Genomic DNA, 15,297 nt, shown 5'->3' on the forward strand with positions numbered 1-15,297 from the left:
GGGGGCCAGAGGAGCCGGAACGGGGGATTCCTTCCCTCTCATTAAAATGCACTGGATCCCTGGCCGCAGGCTGCATGCAGCCCGTCCTTCCACGCCAGGGAATAGACGCGGGCAGAGGGCCCTTTGCGCTGGAATACGGAATGCAGACACTTTCCGAGGTCCGGGCACAAGTAGATCCCCTACCTTCCCGGGGAGGCGAGGGGTGTCCCATGGGTGACTGAGGGGATGCCCGGCCTGCCAGGTGCAACCTGCGGCAGAGTTTCGGCAGAAGAACACCAGTGATCCAGTCGGGCGGGTGCCTGGCGCCCCCAGGGCCAACGCTCCGGGGGTCGCCGGGTGGGGGGAAGGGGGGGAGGGCGTGCAGATGGGATTCCCCCCTCTCTGGGAAGAGCGTTAGCGGAGGTGCACCCTAGCAAGCCCCGAGCGGCGTGCTTCACGGCGCGGGGCTGGGATCCCGCCGCCTGCACCGGCAGCGCGGAGCCCCGCAGCGCCCGCCGCGCCGGCCCCTCCGTCCCCGGGGGCCAGGGGCTTCGGGTGCGAAGGCACTGGGGCCTGACACCCCACGGGGCCGGCCCCAGCTCCCGGGGGAACCCGCGGGAACACCCCAAGCTCCGGCAGCTTTCAGCAGTTGTAAAACGCACCCCCGCGCCCCCTCCTCAGCCTGCCCTCGTCCTGGAGGCCGCAGAGCCGGACCACTAGAGCGAGCAGCCCAAGCCAGATCGGGGATAGCGGCCGCCGCGCTCCCGGTTTTGCTCCCCTGGTTACCTGTCAGGACTCCCACACGAATTTGATGGTCGTGGTTAGTGAGGATCATTCCCTCGGTCGCCATGTTTCCCAGCGCAGTCACCGCACTGACAGGAGCCGGGAGAAGCCGGAGCCCGGAGCGCGCGGGCCGGGAGCGCGCTCGCCTCGAAGAGCGCGAGAGCGAGGGCGCCCGGTGAGCGCGTGGCGAGCGGGGAGGAGGGGGAGGCGTCCGAGCGCCGGGCGGCGGGCGCGGGGGAGAGGCCGAGCCGGGAGTGCGCGAGTCCGCCCGAGGGGGCGGAGCCAGGGAACGCGACCCTGATTCCGGGTCGCCAGCCGCGAGCTGGGGGCGGGGGAGAGCGCGGAGGCGTTCGAGCGAGGCCCGAGAGACTAGAGCCGCTCTCTTTTAAGAGCGCGAGAGCCTGATGGGATAGGCGGTAGGAGATTAAGGGGAAAGGGAAGCACACGCTCAGGGGGCTGCGGGGGCGGCCTCAGTGCCAGGGGCGGAGCTACACTCTGAGGCGGGGAACTCGTGGCGAGTGAAGGGAGGAGTGAGAGCGCCGATGCGGAGTTTGGGGAGTGGGAAGGAGCGGGCCTGGCCGGCGCAGGCCGAGGGGAAGCACCTGGGCGCGCGAGTAGCGCCGGATTGGCTGGGAGGCGGCGGAGCGGGTGCGCGCGAGACGCGAAAGCAGCCGCGGCAGAGCCCCAGGCTGAAGCAATCCCCTGCCGAGCTGGGCCCCTCGTGAGCCGTCCGCCGCTGGAAGCCGGCGCGCCCCGGCCGCCGAGCCGCTCTCACGAGCCGGAGGGGGATGGCTCTGCCTGTGGAGTCTCCACCGTTCTCGGGAGGTGCCGTCCGCCCACCTGAAGGCACCGGGGAGCATGGAGGTGGCTTGGAAAGCTGCGTGGGTGACCGAGCAGTGGCTACTGTGTGACAGAGCTCGCCGTGGGCGAAGGAGGAGGTATCCGGTCCCGCCTAATCTTAGCCTCCTGCTCCCATGATCAGCTCACCCTGCCGGTGCTTTTCCTCTTCTGCGGAGCTGTAGGGTGACATCTCCCAAGCAGTGCCTACGTGGCCCTACTCACAAGAGAAGCCTAGGCGCTCGCGACAGGGCATCTGGCATCGCTTCCCCCGCGAGCTCCTGATTTGGTGACCGTCACGCTCTCTTTTAGGTGAAACCCACTAATGCGTTTAGCGAAAGGGAAGGCCTTGTTGCTCCCCTTTGAACTACAATCGCAAAACTGAATGGAGTCCCGGCTGCTGCAGTTATCATTTCAGTAAACGTGGAATATTATTTTACCATAAAAATTGTGCTTGATGTCATTTGCCTCCATGTGCCTTTAATACTAATCACCAGTAGCTATTTTATGTTAGTTTGTTAGCCCCTTCTTTCTGGCCCTCTCAGCTTCAAAGTTACAGCTTTCCTGTTGCATAAAAATGAAAAAGTGGAGGGTCAAAAAAGTGTAACTAACAGTATTTACACACAATTAAAATCTCATAGTTTGGTTATGAGTTTATTATTCTAGTTGACATACGGAGTTATTTGTCTGCTGAAGATTCACAGTTATGCATTTCATTTTTAATAATGGGAAGTACAAAAGAGATGGATGAATTGAGGTGAGAGGAGATAAATGAAATATTTCTTTTTTGCATGTGTGTGTTGCTGGTATTGACAGTGGGGTAAAAATTGAAACCCTATTGTGAATTCATTTCCTATAATAATCTGTCACCATAAACTGCTGGCCAAGGGATTCTTAACTAGATTTAAATCAGAAATATAGATGTGAAATTATACCCAAGAGAATAATTTTCTTTAGCTCAAACTAAAAATGAAGAGCAAATAGTGGGTTACCATGTTAACTTTCTGCTCTCATTACCATCAAGTGATTCTAATTTACAGGGACCCTATAGGAAGTCTTGGGTTTCCCAGACTGAAACTGTTAACTCTTTATGGGAATAGAAAGCCCCATATTTCTCCCATGGAGCAACTAACTGGTGGTTTCAAACTACTGTCCTTGAGGTTAGCAACCCACTGCATAACGACTACACCACCAGGACTTTAACATAACATATATTCACTGGGAAACAACAAATAAAATCATGTCACTCATTTTATTGCAATACACAAATTTTGGGTGTTGTCTAGGACCCACCCTTCAATATCTCCAAAGTGTGCCTGAATACCAAACAGACTTGAAATCAGAGACTCAGACATTTGTACATTAGACACTTTTATGTTCATTGCAGCATTATTCATAATAGCCCAAAGTTGGTATATACGTGCAATGGGCTATTACTCTGCCATAAAGCAAAATTAGAATCTGGTGTTTGTCTGAAACTTGAAAACATGGAAGTGAACAAAATGAGACACAAAAGGACAAATAATGTGTAATCTTATATGAACTGTCTAGAACTCTAGGCAAATGTCTAGAGGCAAAATTAATTATTGGTTACCAAGAGCTGGAGGTAGTAAGGAGTTACTACTTTACATAATAATTCTAACCTACCATTAAGTCCATTTCATCACCTAACACCCTGTGTGACAAAGCAGAACTGCCCCATAGGGTTCCCAAGGCTGTAGTCCTTGTAGAAGCAGTCTGCCACATCTTTCTCCTCTATCTTATCAGGCTCTTGAGTTCAAGTTGCTAATTTTATATTAGCAGCCAAACACTTATCTCCCGTGCCACCAAGTCCCTGTAATAATTGACACACACAATTAGGGGGAACAAGCAACGGTGAAACTTAAAATTTCAGACTATACATTCTAATTTTTTTAAGTAATGATGAAATTATATGTTAATTGGAAATGCTAGATATGAATTAAGTCTCCTGAAATATATGTACATTTATTAGCATTTGTTATATGTTGCTAAATGTTAACAAAATTGATGAAAATAATTATTAATAGGATTAAGCTGGACAATTATATAAACACCTGACACCCAACAATGTTCCTAAGTATATTGGTCTCTATATTTCAACAATCCTTTAAAATATTTACATAGGAAAAGTTCAGTTATCTAAATTGTCTGGCTTGACTTTTTTACTTCTTTTGTTAAGTATTTCAGTATGTGCATATTATTTTCCTCAGTAGCCATGAGACGTTTCTTCAGAATTCATCCTTGAATCAAACATTACATCAATGAACATTCAGGAAAGTAGTAGTAGAATACCATTTTGGGTTATTGGCTAATGTCTCAGGAAACATATTGTGGGTGAAGGGGAGGACTAGAAGCTAAAAAAAATATTTTTTTTTATTCTAACGCTAGAATTACAAGTGCCTCCGTATTTCTTTCCTTCATTCTTAAAGTTTAGTACTGAAAACCATAGAAGTTTGGGTTAACCATTGGCAACAGCATTAAAGAAAGGTAAACACCTCATTTTCATAATTATTATTAACAAAGATGGAACTTTATCATTTTATTACTAAAAAACATTTAGACCTCAATAGTTTTCCTGTGGTTAATGGGAATTGTAATATTGTTTGGTGTAGAGTTGGCTCTGCCCCATGCAACTTTATATATAATTTTTTTTAAGCAACATTGCTTGGTCCTGTGCCATCACAATTGTTGGTGTAGTTGAGCACATTGTTGCAGCTGTTGTGTCAGTTCATCTCACTGAGGGTTTCTTTGGTCATTTGTTGAGGATATTGACATTTTTTAGAATCAAATTCTTCATTAGCACCAGATGCAAAGTCAGATCCTCTTTCTTCATTAGCTAATTGTCACAATTACAATTGAGCCATTTGAAATTGGGTGCAAGCATTACAAATGTATTTAATGCCACTTTCCTCTGCTTTAAAAAAGTCAACAAATAAATAATAGGTGTAAGTCAAAACTGAGTGATTTTCAGCTGTATTTTCCCAAAGGAAACTACATTATGATCAAGATGAACTTTAGATGGTCTGAATCAGGCAGCAATAAATTACAGTAGTCTGCATTTCCATGAAAACATGTAAATTAGAAATTTAACCCATCAGAAAGAGTTCAAAGGTTTCTTTAATACCGAGACTTGGGAATTAGGCACATCCAGAGGAAAATGGAAGTCATGGGGATAGAGAAGGAATCTTTGGGTGTTGCTGCAGATGGTTAATGCCCTCAGCTGCCACAAGGTTAGAGATGGGAGTTCTCCCAGGCCAGGACGGCTTGGTAGTGTGCTTCCAGAAAACTCAGCCATAGAAAACCCTAACAGAGATCATCATGAGAATTGATGTGATAGTAGTTTTTGCTTTGCTTTAAGGGTATCAAAAATTGAGACATTTTAAAAATCTTTGATTCAGGTAACCTAATGCTTTCCTCCCCCAGCAAGTTTTTCTAAATTAGAATTTTCCACTCTGATTAGATAAATGTATTCATTTCCACTAATGAAATTGACATTTTGCTTTCTATTATGATACCCTTGTTATTCGTTAATGAAGATGTAAAGTAAGCTGCATGTGAGAACAGCATGACTGGGGCATATGACCTCCTCTGACTTCACAGGAGGGAGAAAAGGCAAAAGCCCAAGGCTGAGTGCTATGATGTGGAGGTCAGACATGCCTCATGCCTCCAAACATTTTATCATTTCTGATTCCAAACCCTCCAAAAGCTCATTCCACTTCTCTACTAGATTTGATAATTAATTTCAATGGCCACACAGAACTCATAAAATACTCAAAATGATGGGGTCTATGCGGAACTAAGGTTACAAAGCGGGGTCCAGGAAGACTGTAGGTAAGAGTTCTCAGGACAGCTTTCTCAGCCGCTGCCTGGGCCTAGTGAGCCCACCTGGATTCAGCAGTTCTTAGGTGTTAACAAAGCTCTTGTAGCTCCACTGATAAGTGGTCAGAGGCATCCCATTTCACCAGGAAGCTGCCTGCCCAAAGATGCTTTGCTTTCTCAACCTTCAGAAACACCATAATTCACAATTCATCAGTCCTTCTAGCTTCCTTCTTCATTGCCCAGCTTTCACATGCATGTAATGTAGTTTAAAATGCTATGGCTTGAGTCTGGCACCTTAGTCAACATGCCATCTTTAAAGAGGCCTTTTGCAGCAAATGGACCTGATGTGATATGTTTTCAACTGATTTCTCACCTATTGTTTCCACGGGCATTGATTCCACAATCAAAATGAGGTCCTTGGCAATTTCAATATTTTGTTTCTCATGATGTATGCCAAAGACTCAGAACAGCATTTCCATCTGCTGCTGACAAAGAAACATTCGAAAAGCTGGATTATATGGCTCTTGTAGTAAAATGGCGTAAATAACAGCCAGGACTTGTTGCAGAATCTTTCCTTATATGGGCCCCATTGAAATCTAGCATCTTTTTTTAGTCACTTGATAAATATGCTGAAGTAGCATACCCAAATGAGTGATAAAGTCACTGTCATCTAGTTGATTCTGACTCACAGTGACTCTGTAAGGCAAAGGAGAACTGCCCCTGTGGGTTTCCAAGACCAAATCGTCACAGGAGTAGGAAACTTCCATCCTTCTGTAGGAGCAGCTGGTGGTTTCTAACTGCTGACCTTGCAGCAATTCACAAAATTCGTAACCCACTACCACCTGGACTCTAAATTAAAGATAGGGGCGTCTTCAAATCCCAAGGGGCGCACCAGGCATTGTGCATCCTTTCTAGTTGTAGGAGGGTCCAAATGTAAACTGTTTATTATGACATAAGGCTAAAGAGTTCATTTGCCTCAGTAAAGGTACGTTGCCAACCTTCTCAGCTAAAGGCAAACTGCTTTTGATAAATTTTTGAAACCAGAATCAAAAAGGCATTGAACACATCCATAGCTAAATACCAGGTAATAGGAAAAGTATTAATTTGTTCAAATGAAACCACATCAGGAGCAGCAGCTACAATTGGAGTCAACAGCTGGTTAAATTTACAATAATCCAATGTCACTTTCCAAGATCTACCTGTTTTTGTTTTGGTACAAACCAGGTAGGCATGTTGAATGAAGATGTGTGGGGAATCACCACCCCTGCATTCTTCAGTTCCTTGATGGTGGCAGTAATCTACGTAATCCCTCCAGGAATGTGGTACTACTTTTGGTTTGCTATTTTCCTAGGTAGATGTAGTTCTAGTGGCTTCCACTTGGTTTTTCTGACCATAATAGCCTTTCCTCCACATGTCAGGGATCCAGTGTGATAGTTCTGTCTGTTGCTTAGTATATCTAGTCCCCAATTATGCATTCTGGAACTGGGAAAATCACTACAGAATGGATTCAGACACCCACTGAGCCCACTGTTAGATGCATCTAAGTTAAAACTCCATTAATAACCTGACCTCCATATGACCCTAACAGTCAGAAGGCTGGTGTACCACAATGATTAACTAGTAGTGTTTGTGATAAGAGCTAAATGAGCCCCTAGTAAAATGATTTTTTTTTAAATAGTGTCAGTTAAGAACCAGTGTCCTGTAATATCCCCATAAAGTCTGATTATTTACTCTCCCCCAGTGAACAGATATGTAAATGGACATAGTCCCTTTGGGGAAGGCTAAGAGAAAGATTGTTCAGATTTTTGGCAAAACATTGGGGTCCTCCTCAAGGGAAACTAGCCTCCCTTTCATTCAAAAGGTTGAGAGTCGATAAACTGGCTCAATTCTGGGAACTGGTTGAGGGCCATGGTCTTTACTCTGGTAATTCAAGATAGACTGCCATTCATTTGATCCAGAATTATTCTACTTGTACAGACTTAGTAAATAATCAGTAGATGTCTCATCTATTTCATTCCTAGGGATCCATGCCTAAGTAGCCAAGGCTATTTACACAAACTGGACTATTCTGGTTACTGCTTACTTAGACTGCTGTCCATTACCGTAACCATGCCCACTTTGTCTTTGAAAATTAAGTGCTGCCACTTGGCCTCAACCAACTCAGCGGCCAATCGGCCTCATTGAAGTTAGGTGTCAGTTCATTATGGACAGTTCCCAGTATCAAATCTGATTTACATAAACTAACAATCACAGCAGTCTTCAGAGACACTGGGATTCCCTTCACAAATTTGTTCTTCACTGTTGTGAAGTTGTATCCTTTGGGCACACACGGGTGAGTCTGTAGATCCAATCTGATAAATCCATGCTACATTGCCTATTTCCCTAAGCTTTTGGACATCATCTACAGTATATCAGGGTAGTTTTAGCATTTCAATCTGAAAAAAAACAAACTCACTGCTATCTACCTGACTTTTAGCAACCGTGTAATACAGTTTATAACTGGTTCCGTGGGTTTTCAAGACTATAAATCTTAATGAAAGTTGGCAATTTCTCCATGGGAGAAAGGCCTGGTGGTCTGTTCCTATGAAGATTGCAGCCTAGAAAACCCCATGAGGCGATTTTACTCTTGTCATTGAGAGGAGATGGGTCAGGTGGGGTTTGGAGTCCACAGTAATTTATGATAATGTAGAGCAGTTCCAAGACCTAAATTTTGTGAATTATAGATTTATGTTATGTGTCCATTCCTGAGCCACTAAATAAAGCAAAGGAAGTGATACTTTCTGGTTGGTTAGACCTAAGGTCACGTATTGACCCAGAGGATCAGGATGAGGATCATCCATACCCCTAATAAATAGACTCAGTCCAGGATAGTGTGGGTGTAAGTTACCGTATGGAAAGCTAGTGCCTTGATAACTTAGTAGTTCTGCTCGTCGTCTTCCTTCTCCCCCCCCCCACACCCTTCCCCATAGTTTAAGGAATTTTTATTAAAACAAGAATTTTACAATTCAAATTGTTACTTTGCGTAGTTATCTGTTGTCAAAAGACTGCTTTAGTCTTTTGTACTTGGCTGAAAATTCTTTTCCCCAGCATCTATAAAACATTAGTGTTTATATTTTACTGTTTTTTGTTTTGTTTTTAAATGAATAGGAATCCAGGACTAACCTTGTTGACTAGGTACATATGGTTTAAAGTTTCCTTTTTTTTTCTTTTCTAAATTTATTTTATATTGTGCAATATTTTCCCCCACAATATTTGTTTTTCGATGTTTCAGCCTTTTCATTGAAGCAAGAGTTTCATGATCACTGATTATTTAAAGCTAGTGCCTTGAGAACTTAGCAGTTAGTTCTGTTCTTACAGGCCACCATCTCTCTCCACCATAACTTTAGCTAATTCTTCTCTGAGGGCTCTCATTACATTTTAATATCACCTGCACAATCAGGTGAATGTATTCTAATTCATCAGTGAGTAGGAGAATTCTTCTTAGAAGTTTCCTGATAGTTTTACAAATATGGACAAGGTCACTCCCCACTTATTTATATGGCTGTTTACTTGGTAAAAGAATGATATACCCCCAAAAAAGTTTTATTTATAAAAAAAATAATACTAATAAATAAGACACACACACTCCAATTTTTAAACCCATTGATTGATCTTCCTCTTTAATTCAAAATAAGGGTAGACTATAGAAAAGAGAATGACATTTCTAGAAGAGAAAAATATCATTAGGTAAGTAAAAGGAAAGTAGGATTTGTTAAATGGAAAAGTATTAAGTGCTGGAAGCTGTTTGATTTTTCACAAGGGCTTTGTCTACTCGGCCTTCAGTTTTCAGGATTGTGTGTTTGTGGTGTGTGTGTCAAAATAAGATAGTTACAAGGTGTGTGTGTGTGTGTGTGTGTGCGTGTGTGCGTGTGTGTGTGTGCGCGTCAAAAAAAGATAGTTCCAATCTTAAAAACTGACATGGACTGAGTTTGAGTAAGCTTTTAAAAATATTAAAAATATCATGCTTTTCTTAAATTATCTGTGTCTTTCATGTAACCCAAATTTAGCTTAAATCCCTGCTTCCTCAGATACTTTTGTCTTTGTAAAAGCAATGAATGTAGAAAATCATTTTGTTTAATTTATTATTACATTTTTCCTAAAGTTGACTTTAGGGGAAAATGTGGTTTACAGAAATGCTCGTACAGTGTTTTATTCTGCGTAAAATTAATCTTAAGTAAAAGTTTTTGAATGTCAAGATGCATTAAGTGAATTTTTAAAAGAAGCAGAGAGGATGGATTTTTCAGTTGTCCCAAGAAATCACATTTTATCTTATAATAATTACATTTCATGTCTATCTGCCCATATGCCTCCTGCTGTGGGATTGATTGGTTCACTTTACATCACAGAAACGTGTTCTCTTCTTATTTCTTAATATTTGATGACTAAATACAGGACATGTGAAGCAATCAGGACTTTGAATTGCTGGCAGTGCAGACTTTTTCCAAAGTACCAAAAGGATTGTTGAACTTTACCGTGGTATGTAACAGATTACAGGAACCTGTACCTGTAAAAGGAGATACCACCTAAGGTGACACGTATACGAAAGCTGTTTTCTTTCTGGATCTAGGAGTGTAAAGCAAAAGGTGGCACATTTTCATTTGCTGCTATGACGATTACATCTTAGACTAATGAAAGGACCAGGCACTGTAAGCCTTATTTCAATTAGGGTAGAGTGTGACAACCATTACTAGTTTGTTTCTGGTCATGGTGAACAGGTGACTTTGGCGAGTGAAATGTTAGCAAATATCCTCTTAATAGCTAAAAGTCAAAGGATAACTCACAAAAATTGTGGTTGTAAATGTACTGGTGATGGGACAAGGTCGTTTTCTTGGTCAGCTTTGAATTGAAAAGGGAAGCATAAAGGATAGCGGGGGTTTTATTCTCAGAAAAACATGATTGGAATGGTCTTAGATATATGACTAAATATGACTATGAGTTTCTAGTTCTACTGCTAGATTCCTCGGGTGGGAAATGCCTCGGTCCTTGGCTTTGCATGAGAAAGAAATTCACGCCAAGCCTGGTTAGTGATCCAAGTGGGTTTTTATAAAGGATAGAAGTTGTTTTAGGCGTGACAGCAAACTGAACACAGGCCCTCATGGCCCTGCACACCAACATGTGGTGACCTGAGGCCAGAGAGGAGACTGGTGGTCTGGCAGTACTGGTTGACCCCATTGGCTGAATTAAGCCCACCTGGCCTAGATTGGGCCAATTCAGGTGTACCACCCATTTAGGTGTACCTCCCCACCCCCTGTCAGATTTGGTGCATGCCCTTTGGCCTTTATTGGCTTCCAACCTCCTGTAGGGAGCCCCTAGGCATGAAGAGGAACAACCCTGTCTTGCTTCCTAATACTACCTTTGCTTTATCATTACTGATTCAATTTCCCTAATAACTTGATTCTAAGATGGATACAAGAGCAGTGAATTACTTAGTATAGCTCTTCTAGCCAAAGTCTCTAGCACCCACCAAACAATCTTTCCTGCATGGGTCTGGCAAGAAGGTAGAGGACAATACTGGTAGGATTCACCTGTGAGTAACTGTGAACTGAATTAGTCTAGAGTGTCATCCTACTATGTATAAAATGAGCCCTCTGAGAAGCAGCAAGAGCCAGAAGTGGAGTGCATCCTCTGGACCCGAGATTCCTACTCAATGAACTTCCTGGATCCAGAAGCCAGCTATGACATCAAAGGAACAACAGAAGAACCAGGAAACAGCATGGAACAGAGTGGTGGATTTCCCAGCCCACAGAACAAGTAAAGCTGAGTTTTTGTGCAAGAGGCTGATGTGTGGAGTAGATTACCTCTGAGCTTTTGATTGGGAAGCTGGGCTTGCAGACCCACAGAAGTGGAGCTGGTTGCCTTTTGGCTCAGATATACTGGTGTGGGATGCCTCTGGACACTTCATTCAAAGAGCTGGGTTTGCTGACCCCTGGGAGCTTGAGCGGAATGCCTTCAGGCTGAGGCTCCCAACAGAGTGGTATGCCCTTTGAGCATTTATTAGCAGATCTGAAAGAATTTTGTAATCTGAGCACTTCTCACTGACATTACAACTTATTAACTTCCTTAATAAACTCCTGAATCATGAGTTTTGTCTGATTTCTGTGTAGCCATTGCAATGAATATTCTAAGAGAATATAAATATAAAATGGAGAATATGAAGTAAGACAACACAATAGGAGAGCCCTGTGTAGAAACACATTTCAACCACAGTGGAAGATATAGCCCTCGGTGTAATACAAATTGACATTTGGTTTATTGATGAGTCTCTTGAGTTTGAGTAGCTTGAATGACTTAACATGATCAACCAGAAATACGATGAAATATATGTGTTTATACCTCAAAGAGGTGTACATCATGAATTTACCAAAACAGATGACAATAGCCAGCCAACCTACTTGAGGACTATACTGCCATGGAAGTGAAAGTCTGAATCCAATGTGAAATCTAGGATGATGACCACTGTATTTCACTATGGTGTTTTGAAGTAATTGAAAGGTTTGGAGTTTTTGCACAAAAGGAGATAATTATGGATTAATCATAAATTTACTATTTTAATAGTTTAGGCATGGCAAGTGATTCACTAAGAATCTAGCAAGGAAACAAGTTTATACATTAACAAAAACTATGGGAAAGGTTCTAAAGGTCAGATACTGGAATGATTAACATTTTTTAAATTTCAAAACATTCAGATGGTGCTCTTAATCCAATTTTGAATTTGGATGTCTTGTTAGAATCTTGTACTTCTTGGGAGAAGTACTGCCAGAATTGTCCTTGGAAGCAAAGATAACGAAACTTCATCTCACATACTTTGGACATGTTATCAGGAGAAACCGGTCCCTGTAGAAAGGTATCATGCTTGGTGAAGTGGAATGGCAACCAAAAAGGAAATTAGCCACGGGGATGGATTGACACAATGGCTGCAACAATGGGCTTAAACATAATTGTAAGGACAATGCAGGACCAGGCAGTGTTTCGTTCTGTTCTGCATAGGGTTGGAATTGACTCCATCGTCCCTAATACCAAGACCTTGAGATTAGATGACTTGTTTAAGGTAGACAGTGCTACAATCAAATTTTACATTCCTCCCTCTTAATCCAACTAATTTAGAAAATCAGGACTGCCCAAGTATCTCACTGCCATCCAGTCAGCACTCATAGCAATCCTATAGGACAGAGTTGAATTGCCCCTGTGGGTTTCCAGGGTGGTAAATTTTTTCGAGAGCAGAAAGCCTCCTTTTCTCCTACAGAGCAGCCTGTAGTTTTGAACTGCTGACCTTGCAGTTAACAGCCCAACACATAACCTACTCCACCACCACGTCTCTCTGCCAAAGCATATGGGGACTCAAACAGTACAGAGGTGGCTTTTTGAAACAAAGTGGATTACATATTCAAGTAATTCAGTTTGTGGAAGATGAAACTAAAGCTCTAGACTCTAGAGCCTATTGTTATGTGTAGTCCAGAGAAGCAAAGGTAGGAGCTTAGACTGGAATGTGAACTGGTAGTAATATCAGGGCTCGTACCCAGCTCTGGTTCACAATTAACTCTAGAACTTAGGACAGACACCCTACTATCTGTAAAGTGAAGAAATCTAATGTTGATTTAAAGTCACTTCTAATACCAAAAACTATGTAGTCTTTTTGGTAACTGTTTCCAGCCTTAGTTCCCTAGTATTGCTGTACCAGAAATACAAGTGGGTGGTTTCAGAACACACACACACCCTCAAAAAACAGATTCAGAAGGCTTGAAGCCCAAATTCAGACACCACTCTAGAGGAAATGTTTCCCTCTGCCACCTCTAGGGGAAGAACCTTAGCTCTTAGAGTCTGTAACCCTGAATAAATACATTCCTCATGATAGCTATCTCAAGCCTATTTGTGCTTGTTTTTTCCTGGGTCTGTGCTTCTCTTTATACCTTAGAAGTGATTAAGTTTTTGACATCCTACTGATATTGTTAGGTTCCATCAAGTCAGTTCTGACCCATAGCTACCCTATGCACAACAGAATGGCCCACCACCCGGTCCCGCGCCATCCTCATAATTGTTCACATGTCTGAGCCCGTTGTTGAGTCACATTGTCAATCCATTTCCTTGAGGGACTTCCTCTTCTTCACCACCTGTCCACTTTACCAAGCATGATGTCCTTCGCCAGGGACTGCTGTCTCTCCAGACAGTATGTTCAAGGTATGTAAGACGAAGGCTTGCCATCATTGCCTCTAAGAAGCACTTGGGCTATACTTCTTCCAAGACAGATGTTTGACCTTTTGGCAGTCCATTGAAGGCAGTACTTTCAATATTATTCTCCCGCACCACAACAATTCAAACGCATCATGTCTTCAGTCATAAGTCAGTGTCCAGTTTTCACATGCATATGAGGCAATTGAAAATACCATAGCTTGGGTCAGGTGCACCTTAGTCCTCAAAGTAACCTTCTTGCTTTCAGTACTCTAACGAATTATACACTGATAGGTCTACAGATAGGGCCTCATCAACATAACAAAACCTTCATTCCAGACAGGATTATATCCACAGGTATGTAGTTGTGCTGTCCAGTTACTTCTATCTCATAGCCACTCTGTAGGACGCAATAGACCTGTCCCATAGAGTTTCCTAGACCATAATGTTTATGGATGCACATCACTAACTTTTCTCCATGGGGGTAAGTTTGAATTGCCAACCTTTAAGTTAGCTGCTAATCACTTAACCATTGTACCACCAAAGGTCCTGGACCACAGACAGAGGGGGTGGGACTCCAATTCATATCTTTGAGAGACACAATCCAATCTATAACAAGTCTAGAAATACATTTTTTTAAATATACTTTTAGAAAATTAAGTCGACCTTGAGAGAAAAGGTTTGAAGTGGTTGGATACCTTGCTTATCACTAAAATGTTTGAGATTCTTACAGGTCAAGTGTTTTGTGCCAACCAATTTCCCCATATTGATAGGAGATAGAAAATCAATGACAACTTACTTTAATAGGAAAGATCTGAAGATCTATGGAAATATAACAATCTAGTGGTAAGACAAGTGGTCAAAAGATCTGGGACTTTGTAGTTATATTTTTATTCCTTATACAATAATCATTTGCTGTACCTGGGTGGTATAGTGAGTTGATTATGAGTTGGGCTATTAACCACAAGGTCAGTAGTTTGAACCCACCAGCTGCTCCACAGTAGAGTGATGAGGCGTTCTCCTCCTGGAAAGATTTATAATCTCAGAAACTCTCAGAGGCAATTTTTCTCGGTACTAGAGAGTTGTTCAGGACTCTCTCCTGCGGAGCGGCTGGTGGTTTCAGATTGCTAATCTCCCAGTTAGCAGCCCATCACCATGCCGCCAGGACTGCTTATGAGTCAGACTTGACTTGGCAGTGGTTTGGGGGGTTTTGTTTTGTTTTAATCGCGTTGGAATTAATTTGATGGCACTCTTTTGTTTGTTTGTTTGTTTATTAAATCCCAGGGACTCTTGTCAGGGAACCTTGATGGTGCTTTTGGGTAAATGTTGGACTGCTAACTACAAGGTCAGCAGTTCAAACGCACCAGCCATTTAGAGGGAGAATCATGAGGCTTTCTGCTTTCATAAGATTTACAGTCCCAGAAATCATTTACAGGATTGCTGTGAGTCAGAATCAACTCAATGACGGTGCTTTTTAAACTGTAGCCAGTGCTAGAGAGGTAAACACGATAGTCCTAGGCCTCAGGAAACTGATCATCTGGTGAGGGAGATGGTTGAATGAATCAATATTGATAATGTATTTAATTAAGTGCTATGCTGGAGTTCAGAAACCAAGAAGTTGGCAGTTGCAATAATCCTTGACAGGTCTTGGAA

At 42.8% G+C, this 15,297-nt stretch overlaps 1 long non-coding RNA gene across 1 annotated transcript; it reads left to right on the forward strand.

Annotated features, from left to right (window-relative positions):
- Nucleotides 1-1,519: 1,519 nt before the first annotated feature.
- LOC123521449 lies at nucleotides 1,520-2,248 on the forward strand. Its single transcript, XR_006679892.1, has 2 exons — nucleotides 1,520-1,700; nucleotides 1,912-2,248. It is a non-coding gene; the product is annotated as an uncharacterized LOC123521449 (long non-coding RNA).
- Nucleotides 2,249-15,297: the final 13,049 nt, after the last annotated feature.

The sequence above is a fragment of the Echinops telfairi genome, unplaced genomic scaffold (assembly GCF_000313985.2).
Source record: "Echinops telfairi isolate 266 unplaced genomic scaffold, ASM31398v2 ScPeMD7_18;HRSCAF=68, whole genome shotgun sequence".
NCBI lineage: Eukaryota > Metazoa > Chordata > Mammalia > Afrosoricida > Tenrecidae > Echinops > Echinops telfairi.